Source organism: Lepidochelys kempii, chromosome 27 (assembly GCF_965140265.1).
Source record: "Lepidochelys kempii isolate rLepKem1 chromosome 27, rLepKem1.hap2, whole genome shotgun sequence".
In the NCBI taxonomy this organism is placed as follows: Eukaryota; Metazoa; Chordata; order Testudines; family Cheloniidae; genus Lepidochelys; species Lepidochelys kempii.
Window position 1 is genome coordinate 12,713,694 of NC_133282.1, and position 16,717 is coordinate 12,730,410.

Sequence of the window (16,717 nt, forward strand, 5' to 3'; positions counted from 1 at the left end):
AACTCTTATGTCCTATAAAGCAGAAGGGCCAACAAAGTGCTAGCTGATAGCAAATTGCAGAACTCTGACAAGCTTAATTTCCAGTCCCTGAAAAGCTCTGAATGCTTTTGATTAACGTGACATTGAGGGGTTTTCAGTGGCAGGAGTTTGTTGGGCATCTTGAAGGCTGATGTGTGGCTGAAGGTGGTGATCTTGCAAGAGTAGAAAGTTTTGGAACAATATACTGGAACCAGAGGAAGAGGCTGCTGCTACCAGTATGTTTCCAGGTTGAGAGGCCTCCCTACCACCTTGGGGAATATTGTGGTAGAAATGTGCTCTGGGGGAAACGAGTATCCTGGGCAATTTATGGACAAGATTTATTAACAAGATTTTTGTTATAAGCTTATATGTAACATCTCAAATTGGCAACATCAAGTAATGAATGTGTGTACTCTGCCCACACTTGATAATTAACAGCTAATGTCTTAAAACTTAATTAGAAACCATAGTAGCATTTTGTAGATACATTCGCTCACACATTTAACAGTAACACAGAAAATAGCACAGCCCAACCCAAACTCTTTATTCTTTTTTGAAAGATCCAGTCTCCTGTTAAACAGGATTCTCATTTTTAATTGACTGCCCTTTTAAGAGGTGGATTGATATGTTGCTTAACAAGAGAAGAGAAACAGTCTGAGAATAGTTTGTGCCTGTGCAAGAGGAAGAGAATGTAACTAGAGAGTGTCAAATAGGAGACAAAAGTGAAATTGTCTCTCTTTAAAAGCCCTTACGTTCTGATCTCAGAAATTATGAGGAAGACTAAATTGTGAGAGGGAAACAGTTTTGAGAAGACTTTAGGAGAAGGAGGCATTTTCCTGAGAGTGTTAAAAAGATTCAAGTGGATGAGCGTAAGAAAAAGGCAAATACCTGGTAAAAACAAAATAGTGAGTTAGCCACGGAAATTCTTTAATGTTAGTTTTGAAACTTTCTTTTAACTTTTCACCATTCTTTAGGTTTTGGTTTCTTTTTACTTATTTATTTGTGAGAGTAATGATTATGGTTTTTACTTCCTACTATGGTTTAGCCCAACAAAGCAAATATCTTCTAAGTTAACATTTCATCCTTCACTTTGCCTTCTTGTTCTTAGGTCTAGAAGAGAAGCTCGCAAGATTAGTGATGATACATACCATATGAAATTTACCTTTTCACCATTAAGAGCCTGATTATTAAAAACATTATGTTCTGGTCAGAACTTCCTCCATTCTGGTTTATACCTAGAATGCCTAAATTTTACATTAATAATGTTCTTTGTATGTTTTCACTGGCTTTGGGCATTGCAATTTTGCTATATGTTCGCTCTTATTGGTGGTTAAAGGCTTTTGTGTTTTATGTGGGGTGTTTTCTTGTGGCTTGGATTCCAAATATGATTTCTACTTCTTTCTGCTTGATCTCAGTTAAGGGTATATGTCACCTCCCCAAGAGAAGGACTCAGTATTTTAATTCAGGTTTACTGGAATTCTTCTGGGAGCCAGATGTCATTCACTGTTAATTTTAGAAGAATGTTTCTCCAGTTTTTTAATGTGGTTTTTCATTTTATAATAGTGCTACTGTTTGATAATATTAACTTCCTTCTCTTTACTATATAAAATGAGACTGTTGCTTCTCCACTTCCATCTGAAGGAGCCATTGACCCTATGATTTTCCTGGGCTTGGTTGTCCTGTGTTGTAGTATAAAATGCTTCTAAGAGATGCATTGGACATGGGTTACTTAAAAATATGAACACATTCTTTACTGGACTAATACGTAATCAAATCATGAAATGCTTTGGGCCAGTGAGTCATTCCTGTGTTAGGTTTCAGAGTGGTAGCCATGTTAGTCTGTATCCGCAAAAACAAGGAGGAGTCCTTGTGGCACCTTAGAAACTAACAAATTTATTTGGGTATAAGCTTTTGTGGGCTAAAACCCACTTCATCAAATGCATGGAGTGAAAAATACAGTAAGCAGTATATGTATTACAGCACATGAAAATATGGGAGTTGCCTTACCAAGTGGGAGCCAACGAGGCCAATTCAATTAAGGTGGACATTGCCCATTCCCAACAGTTGACAAGAAGGGCTGAGTATCAACAGAGGGAAAATTACTTTTTGAAGTGACCTGTCCACGCAGAGTCTTTATTCAGACCTAATTTGATGGTGTCCAGTTTGCAAATTAATTCCAGTTCTATAGTTTCTCGTTGAAGTCTGTTTTTGAAGTTTTTTTGTTGAAGAATTGCCACTTCTAAGTCTGTTGTTGAGTGTCCAGGGAGATTGAAGTGCTCTTCTGCTGGTTTTTGAATGTTACAATTCTTGACGTCTGATCTGTGTCCATTTATTCTTTTGCGTAGAGACTGTCCAGTTTGGCCAATGTACATGGCAGAGGGGCATTGCTGGCACATGATGGCATATATCACATTGGTAGATGTGCAGGTGAACGAGCCCCTGATGGTATGGCTGATGTGGTTAGGTCCTATGATGGTGTCCCTTGAATAGATATGCGGACAGAGTTGGCAACGGGATTTGTTGCAGGCATTGGATACTGCGTTAGTGTTTTTTGTTGTGTGGATCTACAACCTATCCTGAAGGACGATCCCTCACTCTCACAGACCTTGGAAGACAGGCCGGTCCTCACTTACAGACAGCCCCCCAACCTGAAGCAAATACTCACCAGCAACCACACACCACACAACAAAAACACACAGCAGCTCTGGTCCTTCCTCTTAAAGGAAAAATGATGCCTTCTGTTCTGTTTCCCTGCTCCTTTCTGGCCCTTCTACAAAAGAGGAGCAGTTCCTGCAACCCTGATTTCTGCCTCCTTTCTGAAAAATAGCACGTGGCTCAAGTGCCATTCTGCTCCCTTCTTCCTCCCATCTTTCAAGGGCGTTGATGGCTTCTCTAGTCCAACTCTGCCCACTCACCTGGGTTTTTCAAACTCTTGGTTAGCTAGGATTTACCCAATCCTCAATCTAGTTATTGAAAAGCACTCAAACAATATAATCCAGATCCCACATCATTACTGTAAAATGGATATTCATTTTATTTTGAACAAATGTGATGAAGAAACCACAATTTTTTTTTTTTTTTTTTGTTGTTCCACGACTGATCACACATTCTAGTTCCAGATTTAAAAGCTGTGATACAATTGGTTTTGTGGACAGTTCTGTTTTTCTACCACTTCTATCTTGTTTGTTGCTTGTTTGAGAGAAGACTTGAGCTCTTGCAGATAGTTTTGCAGACACTTGCAGGGATATTTCTTTAGTTTGTACTCCGATAATATTTGTTTTGTTAGATGTTGATCAGCTCTGCCTGAAACTCGCTTAAATAGAAGATCTGTTGGAAACTAATAGAAGGAAACCAGCAGCAATACCTCAGTTTACTAGTTAGGTTTTGTTTGTTTGTTTTCCTAAATATTATTATAGACTTATTCTGTCTAATATCAATAGGCTTCTGAAAACTCCTTTGTTAGTAGAGTTCAGTAGATCCCGAAGTTATGACATTGCGGGTGAAACAAGTGGCTTTAAAATTACCCGTCTCTTTGCAAAATTATCGTTCACAGAAAGTTTATAACTGAATTATTAGCTTCTAAAAGAGGCTGCCATGGAAACATTGATGTAGTCTTAAGATCTGACTCTTTTGTGTTCAGATCCAACCTGGGAGAAAGGTGGGAGAGCCTCTTTTTTTCTGTACTACATATAAGACTTACCACAGAATTTTAGGGAGTGGTAGAACAGTGCAGTAGCAGAAGGTAAACATCAAATTCTCTTAATATGTAGCTTTAGTTTGACTTGATTGTATCTGAGCACCTCCCAAGCATTTCAAAAGAGAAATAATCTGTCTTCCTATTCTGTGGGGGAAATAGTTCAGTTAGTTTATATGACTTTCTATTTTGTGTGGGGAAAAATTCAAAGAAAAGCCACATCAATGAAATTAGTTTTAAGTTTAGTTCTAAAAATGGTCATGTTCCTGGTCATTCTTGTGCTGGAGTAAGTTCATGTAGCTCAGCCCCTGTAAATTCTGTCTCCAACACTCGCAAGCCTCCACCCTGTTGTTGTGAAATGTAGCTGTTGGGAGAGGTGATTTATTGGGTAACAGAAGCCAGTCCCAGGGAGGAGTTTGAATATTGGGACAGAGACCTTGAACTGGACTCTTAACTGGAATCCCATGCAGAAGACAGAGCTGTGGGGAGATCTCATTTTGGACCACTGGATTTTTTTTTATAGTGTTTTGCTTCATTCCTATATATCACTTTTAGTATTCAGAGTAACAGCCGTGTTAGTCTGTATTCGCAAAAAGTAAAGGAGTACTTGTGGCACCTTAGAGACTAACCAATTTATTTGAGCATAAGCTTTCGTGAGCTACAGCTCACTTCATCGTGCATGCATCCGATGAAGTGAGCTGTAGCTCACGAAAGCTTATGCTCAAATAAATTGGTTAGTCTCTAAGGTGCCACAAGTACTCCTTTACTTTTAGAATTGTATTCCAAAGATCTTGAATGCATGCTGCATCATTGCCAGGTCTGTGTGCAATTGGAAGTGATGCACTTTTCTAGCCCTCTGCAACCAGTAGCATAAAGGAAACCAGAAAAAGCCCAAGGCTGTGGCTTAATTTAACAACTTGAGAAAAAAGCCCTTGCTGGCAGGATTGTTATAAGGAGGCAGGTTCCTTCTTCATACTATCGATCTCCTCAGTCTTGCCTTAGTTTAGCTTTAGTCATCTGCTGTTCGCCCAGTTTTGATTTTAGTTAAACCCCAAGGAAACGAAGCTGTGGTGCTATTTCCTTTGATGTAAAAGAGATATGGAATTTGGTCTTGTCTGCATACTCTTGTCTGCACACTCCAACCTATGGTGCCTCCCCAGTTCTAACGAATTCATGTGACTTTTGAGAATTGAGCCTTCTGGGACTCTACAGATGGGTGCTTTGAAGGAAGAGGAGCAGTTAATAGAAAAGCTTGAAAACTTTTTAAAAAAGGTTTTCTGACATTCTTAAACTAAGTTTTTAAAGGTGGAAAACTAGCAAATGAAATTATAATGGACTGCCAGTCTTTAGGACTGTCCAAGGAAACCCACATTTTTGGGTTCTGTCTTGATGATATTCTGGTAAATTGATCCTCTTTCCCTTCCTATGCTCTCTCAATAAAAAAAATAATTCTGTGTGTCCAGACTAGGTGGTGGCAAGAATTTAATGCAATGTATTTAACCAAATTACATGTGCTTGTTGCAGATTTTATTTTATGCATCTTAAAGTCACGCAGCTTCCAGACTCTCCTATTACCTCAGTAACTCAGCTGACTAGTTAATAGAGGAGGGAAGCGTCTATCGCACACTACGCCAGGGACTGTTATAGAAATGAATTGGCATGGAGTTACTTTAAATAAATTAAAATAACAACAGGATGTCTATCCAATGCTCTTAAAGCACCGTTAACAATACAGAATAGCATGTATGGGCAGTTGTGATTTAAGGGCGCACCTTCAACTTAATCACATCTCTGAATATTTTGGACCTGGATAACTGTAACTGAAAGAAACTAGCACAAAAACAAACTGTGTAGTTTGTTCACTCTTCCTCCTGTATACTCAGTTTCTCCGTTGATGAAAAATCCTGATGTTTGTAGGGTCATTAAGTGTGTAAAGAGGAATATCATTAGCAAATGGTTCTGTTTCGCTTATACATTCAGAGAGACTATTGGACTGAGACTGGCAGCCAGTTCACTGGAACGTAGAGTGACATGCAGAAGTTTTTGGTCTCTGAGAGAGCATTCATGTTTTGATTAATGCAAATAATCAACTGAATTTATTTTACATCCCAAATAGGGAGTAGTGCAATGCATCAAGGTGGAATGAATTTTTCAAAGGACACTTCTCTCCTTACTATGATGATATCACTTTTCTAATCTCTTCTTCTGCCTGTGAACATCACTATTGCCAACCTCCAAAGATTAAAAATCGAGAGATTGACCACAAATTTGTTTGTGTGTGTGTTGTCTTTTGATTATTTTTTTTTAACTCCCCCTGCCAGTCCTGTGTGTGTGTAACAATTAGTGTTGCCTTCTCTTCCAAATTTATTGGGTAGGTGATTTTTGACTGTCACTGCAGGAGCTTTCACCACCTCATCCGCCTGTCCTTTGCCAAGAATTAATTTCCCCCCCCCCCCACCAGCCTCCAAATCAGTCCTGTCCCCACCATCAGTTCAGCCCCCAGCCTCACTGCAGCACCTCCTGAGGTTCTTCATCCCCCATCTCCCAGGTCTGAAGGGTGCTGCAGCAGGGTCCCTCTCCTCTTCTAGGTTTGGGGGGCAGCAGTTCCAGGGACTCTTCAGCCCCTTCTGCCTCTTTCCGTGCTTGGTGTTGCAGGGAGAGAGTGAGGATGAGCAGAGGAGCCATGCTGACAGGAGGGTGGGGGAGGGAATAGATAGATGTACCTTGAATGCTTTTTCTCCTGCTGACTCCTCTTCTGTGAGAGAATGGCTTCAGGTTGCTGTGAGGATGGGGAGAGGGAGAGGAGGAGAGTTCTTCCTACATCAGTCCTGATTGATGGCTCTGTTCCAGCGGGTGAGAAGTTGGGGAAGGCAGCCAACCGGAGGATGTTTTTCCACCTCCCAGGCTGGGCTCAGATTCATGTTAGGGCCAGAGTTGCTTACTTAGTGATGAAGTGGACTCTAGCTCCAGACAGAATCCCAACACTGGTGGAAAAAATCACGAGAGTTGCCAGTACTGGATCACATTGGATGCAAACTCTGTATCTGTTTGCCTTTTGATTCCCAATAATTCTTCCTTGGTACTTAGTTAAGAAGAAGAGGTCTGTAAGGTCTTCAGTGTTTGATTGTTACAGAATGCGAAGGAGGCTGAAGTGCAAAACAAAAAAAATTAAACTGGATTATCCAGCTCCTGTTTGACATAAATGGATCCCTCCCTCTACCTTAGAAAAGGAGAACCCTAGCTGACATGGAAAGAGTTAAATTTCTGCACATCCCAGTTCCTTTATTTCTCCATAATTGGCATGTTTACTTCATAGAATTTTGTGCATTACTGTATTTCAGTTTTCCAGAAGGAAAAGTCTTTGGTTGTTAAAGGATGTTTTTACCTTTCTGAGATGTAGCTTTATATTAGAAGGAATAATCTGTCTAATGTGGCAAGTGCTTTAAGGTGAAAAACTATCCATTTTATTAATTCAAAATGCTCGCTTCCCACAATTTCTCTGCATACCACCGTTACAAATGTTTACATGTCATGAACTCTAAAAATTACACAGCTAGAGGCTTACTACAAACTATTTATTCAAATCTGCCTTTTCTTTGCAGCAAGATTAGCCTTCCTATCTGGTAGGAGAGGTTATAATAATAATCGGCAGCAGCAGTATCACTTGAACAGTCATTAGCAAAGACCGTATGAAAGCTTTGCTGCTTAATCCATGGTTGCTTTCTTCTGTGTGCACTCCAAGTGGAGAAAAGCTGACATTGTTTCAGCAATGTTTAAGAGCTACATTTAATTCTGAAAGTTCCTTCTCTCATTAGATAATATTGCATCCCACTTTCAGTCTATTACTTGGCTTCTTGTTTTTCTATGGCACCAAGTTCAAGCTCTTCCTCCTTATTTTCAAGTCTGTGCATAATCTTGCTCACAATTATGTGTCTTTTCATTTGCTCCTACTTCTTCCAATCCTCTTGTCCTGTTGCTCCTGTTTTCTCCCATTCCTTCCTCTTCACATTGTCATTCTTGGAACATCCTTCCTCTTCCTGTCCACCAAGCATTCCCCCTCTAATTAAATCCTTGAGTTAATGGTAACTGTCCATATCCTCCCTTTTGGGTCATTGTTTTTATATATAAAAACATTATATATAATATATGGAGGGGATTGGATTGGAATCTTCTCTGGGCTGCGAATGTAACTGTTTGTAAACACCTTGTAAATGTATAGTGCCATAGAAGTGATTATCAGTGATAATTGGTGTCTAAAGAAATACAAACTGATAAACTGTTACTTGAAAAACAACCCCGTAGAGACTTTTGGTAGCCTTTCCTGGAATGATTGACTCATTTTGTTTGGGTTTTGTTCTCTCCCCCAGTTCAAACTTCCACTGTTCACAAAGTTAGTTTTTCTGCATGCTCCTCAGTAAATGGGTATGAGCTGCTGGGGTTTCTAGACACAGCCACTGGGTCAGGAGATAATCAATAGGTCAGGATGGCAAGGGAACACTTTTTCATGCTTTGAAGGAGATCAGTTTACAATTGCCTGTGAAAGTTTTTGCATCTAAAAGCAGTTGTGTACAAAGTGAGATCTATTCTGTATCTTAACCTTTGCACTGATTGTACTCTACTAAACTGCAGAGGCAAGTGTTGCTTGCTGTCCTTCTATATCCAAGAAAGGAGGATACTGACAGATTGCAAACAGGCAGCTCACAGGGGTCTGTAAGGCAGCATGAGCATTCTGCTTCTAACTCCTACGACTTGCCATTTGTTTGTGCGCCCTCCTTGTCTATCCCCTCTCTTGCCTGCCAGGGAAAGATCTGATGTCCAAACTGTTTATGAAATGTCTTCCTAAAATTTCTGTGTAAGCAGAAGCTGGTCCAGGCTTCATGGTGTATTCACAGCGCAAGAGACACCAGCATTGTAACTTAAGCAATAGTGTTACATATTGGTGAGTATTTGTATAGAAATAAGCGCAATGAATATTCTAAATGTTTAAAGATTTTGTATACTAAGTATATTTAGAACATGTAGTTATAGCTCTTTTAAAAACTAGTTTAATATCTGGCTATGTCAGAAAATTGTTTACCATTGAATTTAAAGAGCTTGTTCCACCAACTGAAATAGGTGGACTTAAGGACATGTTTGGGTATCTTTGTGTGTTTTGTAAGCAAGAACAGTGGCAAGATTTTCCTACCTTTTTAACATCTGTTACTCAATTGTGTGGAGATTGTACCTGGTTTTGTTTTTTTCTTTTCTTTATGGTTTGCTACAGAGTCGATAAGTATGGGTATGGTGGGTTGACCTAGGGGTGAAGTGCACTGACCCTGGGAGACTGGCTGTCTTTAAACCATTTAATTGGCATGCAGAGTGTCTTTAGAAAGATTCATATTCACAAATACCAGACTAAAACTGTTTCTGAAATAAAGAGAAATCTAGATCCTTCTCCCCCACTGGGCCGTTTTAAAAGTATTGCAATCTAGTAGAAGGGTTCTCAAGATGGGGTCGTGACCTCTCAGGGGGTCATGAGGTTATTACGTGGCGGGTCGTGAGGTGTCAGCCTCCACCCCCAAACCCCGCTTCACCTCCAGCATTCAGAATAGTGTTAAATATTTAAAAATGTGTTTTTAATTTGTAAGGGGGGGTCATACTCAGAGGCTTGCTGTGTGAAGGGGGTCACCAATACAGAAGTATGAGAACCACTGATCTAGTAGGCCATTTGTTACAACTCATAAGAACACAAGAATGGCCATACTGGGTCAGACCAAAGGTCCATCTAATGCAGTACCATCTTCCGACAGTGGCCAGTGCCAGGTGCCCCAGAGGGAATGAACAAAACACATAGTCATCAAGTGATCCATCCCCTGTCGCCCCTTCCCAGCTTCTGGCAAACAGAGGCTAGGGACACCATCCCTGCCCATCCTGGCTAATAGCCATTGATGGACCTATCCTCCATGAATTTATGTAGTTCTTTTTTGAACTCTGTTATAGTCTTGGCCTTCACAACATCCTCTGGCAATGAGTTCCACAGGTTGACTGTGTGTTGTGGGAAGAAATACTTTCTTTTGTTTGTTTTTAAACCTGCTGCCTATTAATTTAATTTGGTGACCCCTGGTTCTTGTGTTATGAGAAGGAGTAAATAACACTTCCTTATTTACTTTTTCCAAACCAGTCACGATTTTATAGACCTCAATCATATCCACCCCCCTTAGTCGTCTCTTTGCCAAGCTGCGAAGTCCCAATCTTCTTAATCTCTCCTCATATGAAAGCTGTTCCATACCCCTAATCATTTTTGTTGCCCTTTTCTGAACCTTTCCCAATTCCAATAGATCTTTTTTGAGATGGGGTGACCACATCTGCACTCTATTAGCATCTTGTCATAACTTTATTACCCTGCTTGTCTAAGCTTTATGGGGGGAAATTATATCGTGTAAAATTAGCAGGTAGGTATGTAGGGCTATTTCACTTATATTTAGGTTCATGTGTTTGATGCTTAGTTTCGCGCTCTCTCATATAAAGGCTACTAGATCTGATAAAAAATAAACAATTTTCTGTAATAGGAGTGTACAAATAGTGTGTGTAATAGCAAAATCTGGTAGCTTAGAGAACAACCAAGATGGAACTTACTCCTCTCAAAGGGAGACGGTGTAGTCTATACTTTGAGAAGGGGATTGGGAGTAAGGATTCCTGAGTTTTATTACTCGCTCAGCCACAGAATTGCTTATGTTTTTGAGCAAGTTGCTGATCCTTTCCCTATTGGTGAAGTGGGGATGATTCCTAAAATGAATTTAAGCAGTTTCATTTTGAGATACACAGATGGAAGATAGCTATATACGTTCTTGGTGGTGGTGGTGGTGTCTTATATCTTTGCCCCTCAAATGGCTGATGCTTCAAAATGTAACTCTGCTTTTGGTGTTCATTACCTGGAGACTGTGAAACAAATATGAACTTGAGCAGAAGAGCTTTAAAAAGTATTTCTGTGGAAACTGTATAACCTTAGAGGGGACCTCTACCATTTCTGGTGGACTTTACTAGCCATTCAGTTTTTTTGATCACATGAAAAGCCAAATCAGATCTATAACCCGCTAAACCTCTTTTTTAATCTGGAAGGCCTTGCAGTGAATAATACTCAATACAACAGGCAAATAAACAATGTTTCAAACTTAGATGCCTTACGACTATCAGAGATTCAGTAGCCTGCTAGTTGTAAAAGAGCTGTACCTGCCTTCTGTGTTTAATTATGGAGAAACTTACCAACCCCTTTCCCAAAAATGGCACATTGACGTTTACGTAGCTTTATGGCACATTTCATTTTAAACTAGCTCTCTGGTCTGTAGCCTACGTTTTTCAAAATGACTAGTGATATTTAGGTGCCCAAATTTCTGGGTGTCCAATTTAAGTCACCTTTAAAGGAATCTGATTTTTCAGAAAGTGTTGGGCACCTAAAATCACTTGCCACTTTTGAAAATTTAGGACCACTGACTATAGTATCTAGAGGTTAATGTGAGCTGTTCGCAAACTAAGAGGGCAAATAAATCAGTTCACCACCTAAACTTTCCATTCCTTTTAACTTTGTTAAGAAAACACTTCTCCTTGTATCTAACAAGTGTAACTAATATATTCATAATGTATATAGCTAGATGTATTCTGCATGATACTCTCACATACAATTTTATCATGTTGTATCCACACTGTTTTCTTCTTTAAGAAAGCAATAAAATCTATAGATAAAAAATTACTGTAACCAATGCTTTTCTCCACAGTGCAGATCTGTCAAAAGCACTCTCCATATTTAGTGTAACAGAGTTGAAAATAATTTTTTGACCTCTAGGGCCTCATTTCTGTCCTCTCCACTGTAGTTGGGATTCATGCTGACATGTTGCTTTTCATGTTGGCATCATCTTAGATGATGATTTTCTTAACGTCCTACAAGGCTAGCAGCACCATGGCCTTGTAATGTCACTGGAAAGCATTCTGTAGAGATACTTGTGTGGAGATTTCTGTTAACCTACAAGTTAATGTCTTTACACTGGCTTCAGCAGTTGTGCTGTGAAGGTATATACAGAATACTATAAACTGCTTCTGAAGTCCCTTTGTAGAGAGGGGGAGCTATCTAGAGGCAGTAAAATGGATCGTTCTGGATTGAAGTTTGATGCTTAGCACTGAAATGTGAAATCCTGATTTGAAGAGGGATGTGGAGATGTTCTTGGTGTCAATATTTAATATCGGTATCTGCTGCATTCCACAAAGTTATGATCTCTGTTTAAAAGGAAAACTAAACTGATTCTTTTTTCTCTTACTGTTTCAGAAGTGTGTTGGTCTTGTCTCAGCATGCCTTGAGCCTGTAGTGCATTTTTTATAATGATTGTTAACTTACAGGTTTCAGAGTAACAGCCGTGTTAGTCTGTATTCGCAAAAAGAAAAGGAGGACTTGTGGCACCTTAGAGACTAACCAATTTATTTGAGCATGAGCTTTCGTGAGCTACAGCTCACTTCAACTTACAGTATTTCTTACACTGAGTTAGGAGGAAACCTACCCTTTTAAAAAAATTTCCTGCATGCAACTTCTGACAGAGGCTACTAAGGAATTAAAGTACTGTCAGTCTCTGTAGAAGCACTTTACCAATGGTGTCCAATACAAGTGAAATTAATTAGTGTGACTGTAGTCATCTTCTCCTCACTGAAGGCAAAGTGTTTGTTTCAGTCTAGTGAAGCATGCTTGTTTCACCAACTTCTGGCCTGAACATGAAAGAAGCGAGAGGATGAAGTCTTAAATTACTTAGCTGTGTTATTTAATAGCATCTTAAACTCTTGAAACTGAAGCGATTTTAAAAATCTAATTCTAATCACCTTTTTTATGTTGCTCTGTTTACCTTTTTCCCTTTCTTCTGATTGTATTATGAAATTAGACTGGTCTGTTAGTTTCATTTCCCATTTCTCATACATTAGAAGAATGCTACAGAACTTGGGTTGCAAACATACTCTAGAGGAGTGCTTAAAAGTGGGAGGGAAAAATTTGGAACTCTCCCTGCCCTGCGCCTCCCTCTCCCCCACCCCTTTTATTCTGTATAAAGAAGGCATGAGAGGTTGCTGCTTTTCCAGAAAAGAATGGACAGGGTGTTTCTTGTTGTTACATTGGAATTCAAGGTTTTATCTATCCTCAAACTCAATGGTGACTGGAGATAAGTGGTGCCATTACCAGAGTCACGTGAAAGTTGAGCAATTGAGCAAGGAAGGGCTGTTTAGCTACACTATTCAAAAATTATTTTTGGTTGTTAACATGTTTAATTTCAGTGACTGACCAACATTTTGGAGATATCCTTAATAAAGACTCAATCCCAGTAACCCTTTAATTAAGATGTGAGAGCACACAGTATACATCTTCTGAGACATTGGGGAAGTCAATAGTATGCAAGTCTTTAGGACAAATTCTGAAAGAACGAATGAAGAAAGACATGGATGTAAATGAGATAAAATGCAATATGGGTTTACCAAAGTTGGGTCACATTAGACTAAACTGATTTTTTGATAACTGATTCCTTAGACAAGGAAAATGTGGTAGACTTAATCTATCTTGACTTCCATAAAGCAGTCATATAGTAACACATGGGTAATTATTATTTAAGATGAAGAAAATAGGCATTAGTACAAGTGAGGAAGTAGCTAAAGGGGGAGGTAACAGTGGGTTGTGCTAAAAGGAGAATCATCAGCTGGAGAGACATTACTGCTTCTTCCCCCCATCCCCTTTTTTTTTTCAATGCTGCACTACACAGTGATCCCTTCCAACCACAACCATGGCACATTTGGGAAGGTGTGGTTGTGTGACCCAGATTTCACCAAACGGGGCAGATTACTTGTTGAATTGTTTGCGGTTTAAGGGCCAGCATTGAAAACTTCCCCTATTTCCCCTAGGTGACCCTGTGCGATATCACTCTCCTGGGGGTAACAGACACAGCAAGAGAGCAGATGCTGCAAGTGTCTGGGTACAGACCTGGTCCTTATGCTGAAATGCTGTGTGCTGCAATGATGCCAGCAGATGTAATACTGGAGTGGTGCCGGAAAGTGTCCTATTGTGGTGGAGAAAGTAAGGCAGCCCTTCCCAGAGACCTTCTGCAAAGGATTGCAGAGTACCTCCATGAAAGCTTCCTAGAGATCTCCATGGAGGATTCCCGGGCCATCCACTACACCTACTTTTTTGTTCAGATTAATATTAAAAAATAATAACATGTAACCCCTACAGTTTACTCACCAGAGCTGCCTTCCCCAGCATCACGCTCCGCTGCCAACTGGTTCTATGAAGGGATGGGCTCCAGGGTTAAAAACAGTTCTTGGCTGTCTGGGAGAATGGATCCTCTGCTTGCCTGCCTCACATTCTTCTTCTCCTCCTCCTCCTCCTCTTCCTCGGCAACAATGTCCTCATTGTTGCTCAAGATCGCCCGGGGCTCCTGGGAGGTATCAACGGAGCCTGTCAGGGTTGTGATTGGGTTTTTTAATGATATAATCAGACTGATTTTTGTCATACTTTGGGTGTCATATATGGCAGACACTGCTACTGAATGAAAGTAATGTTGAAGAGCTGCTGGAAGCCTGGAACAGGGACTTAAATTATTATGTTGGTTGTCTTTGATTATAGCAGTGATAGTCAATGTGTCTCACTTGAGGCTCATCAAACATATCCATATTTTGTTGTTCTGCTTTAGTAAACAATTTTGTTATGGCGCATTTGATCTTGAATAAGCTGACTTCCTGCACTTCTTAAAATGAGCAAGAGTCCCTTTTTAAGCTTGTTACTTAACACTTGACAATGTTTACATTTTACATTGCAAGAATTTTTTTTTGACTACAGTAGAATCCACTTATTAGCAACCTGTTGGTTCCCAGCAAAAAAGCTGATGATCTATCTAAAGGTTTCCAGTAAGAGGAAGATAGATTTGCATGGCTGCAGCTAGTGAAGGAAGCGCTAGGGTGTGCTTTCCCTGGCTGCAGCCCTGCAGACTTACCTGCAGCTGGAAGGGAAGACTGTGAGCAGGGCAGCAGCGAGGTCTGTGGGGCTGCATCAAGAAGGGCACATAGATTCATAGATATTAAGGTCAGAAGGTTTCATAGAATATCAGGGTTGGAAGGGACCTCAGGAGGTCATCTAGTCCAACCCCCTGCTCAAAGCAGGGCCAATCCCCAATTTTTGCCCCAATCCCTAAATGGCCCCCTCAAGGATTGAACTCACAACCCTGGGTTTAGCAGGCCAATGCTCAAACCACTGGGACCATTATGATCATCTAGTCTGACCTCCTGCACAACGCAGGCCACAGAATCTCACCCACCCGCTCCTACGAAAAACCTCTCACCTATGTCTGAGCTATTGAAGTCCTCAAATCATGGCTTAAAGACTTCAAGGAGCAGAGAATCCTCCAGCAAGTGACCCATGCCGCAGAGGAAGATGGAAAAACCTCCAGGGCCTCTTCCAATCTGCCTGGAGGAAAATTCCTTCCCGACCCCAAATATGGTGATCAGCTAAACCCTGAGCATATGGGCAAGATTCACCAGCCAGATACCCAGGAAGGAAGTGCTGGGATTTGCCAAACCCAGGGCCCAATTGCAAGAGCAGGATGCAGCACAGAGAGGTACTGTGTAGCCCTCTGGATCCCCAGCATCTGCTCCCCACGGAAGGCCCCATCATCTGGGTTTCAGTCCCCCTTCCTACTGCTGCCCGGCCTGCAGCCTCAGGCAGGTTTGTAGGGCTGCAGCCAAGGAAGGCGCATCAAAAAGTTGTCAGTTGGATGTACTGGTGACAGGCATGTGACTTAAGTCCCATTAACATTAGAGTCAATGGGAAGGGATTGGTTCCCAGCACAATGTTGCTCTTAATCAGTTGTTAATAATAGGATTATTATTAAGCACTATCCACTATATAATCAGTTGTTTTTGTTTTACCGCTTCCTTCAACTTCAGAGACGTTAAGTCAGATACATTCATACACTGTTTAGTAATCACTATACACTAATCTTCTATTCACTCGGTTGACCAGCAGCTTCCATGTTTACTGCAATTAGAATGAGAAACAACTGCATAGTGAATTCAGCCATATGAAAACTGAAAAATAAAGCCAGCTTTAAAGAGAACTATGGTTTCAAGTGCCCTGACCACCTTTCGGAAGCTTATCGATCCTTGCAAAGCAAGTCCTTGTAACATTTCCCACTCCTCTCTTGTGAACATTCAGTAACAGTTGAGTCCACAAACTGGCCACGCCCCTTCTCCAATCACTAGTACCTCCATCCCTTTTCTCTAAATTTCTTGTTAGTTGTATAACTTTCTCATTGTTTTTAATAAGCATAAGAACCACCCATATGTCATTACCACTTCTCTCTCAACTTTTCAGAATAATTTCAATCTGTGAATGAAAGCTAGATCCTATTGTTTCTAGTATTAAAAATAAAAAAATGAAATACATGCGTTAATGCAAATGTTTATGAAGTAAAGTTTGGGTGCATTTTTTTTTTAAACGAATCCTACCAACTGCCTAGGGTCCCCTCCCCGCCACACAAAAAAAGAGAAAATCCTAATTAAAATCTAGGGGGTGCAGAACAAGTGGGTTGTTCATTTACAGAACAATTCTGGGTTTTTTCATAACCTGTACAGCAGCAGAGTAAATTCTGCTGACTCATCATGGTGGTTGTGGGTTGTGAACTTCACCAGCATATAAAGGTGTGTGTGTGGGGGGGGTGTCCCTCTAAGCAAAGCTTTGAGAAAAAGCTTAGGCTGAAGTTTTTTGTGGTGTTGGTGCTTCAACCACCAATAAAGCCAAACCCCACAATTGGAATAAGTTTGGACTATGTACTAACTTTTGTATGTTCTACTCAGATCAGGAACACCATTTCTCTCACAGCCGTGTATCAGTTTGGGACTGTGCCAGAAGAAAAATGAGGAGTAAATGTCAGGGACCTTAACTGATAGTCTAGGAGAATCATAGAATATTAGGGTTTGAAGAGACCTCAGGAGGTCATCTAGTCCATATGAATA

At 40.4% G+C, this 16,717-nt stretch overlaps 1 protein-coding gene across 7 annotated transcripts in view; it reads left to right on the forward strand.

Annotated features, from left to right (window-relative positions):
* The window catches only part of SPOP (speckle type BTB/POZ protein), a 40,167-nt gene that overhangs the window by 8,098 nt on the left and 15,352 nt on the right, over positions 1-16,717 (forward strand). The window contains exon 3 of one of the 7 annotated variants that reach the window (XM_073325551.1): positions 13,613-13,784. The exons of the other annotated variants lie outside the window; for them this stretch is intronic. The gene's annotated coding sequence lies outside the window, so the exon portion shown is untranslated. The remainder of the gene's footprint in view (positions 1-13,612; positions 13,785-16,717) is intronic. 7 annotated transcript variants of the gene reach the window in all.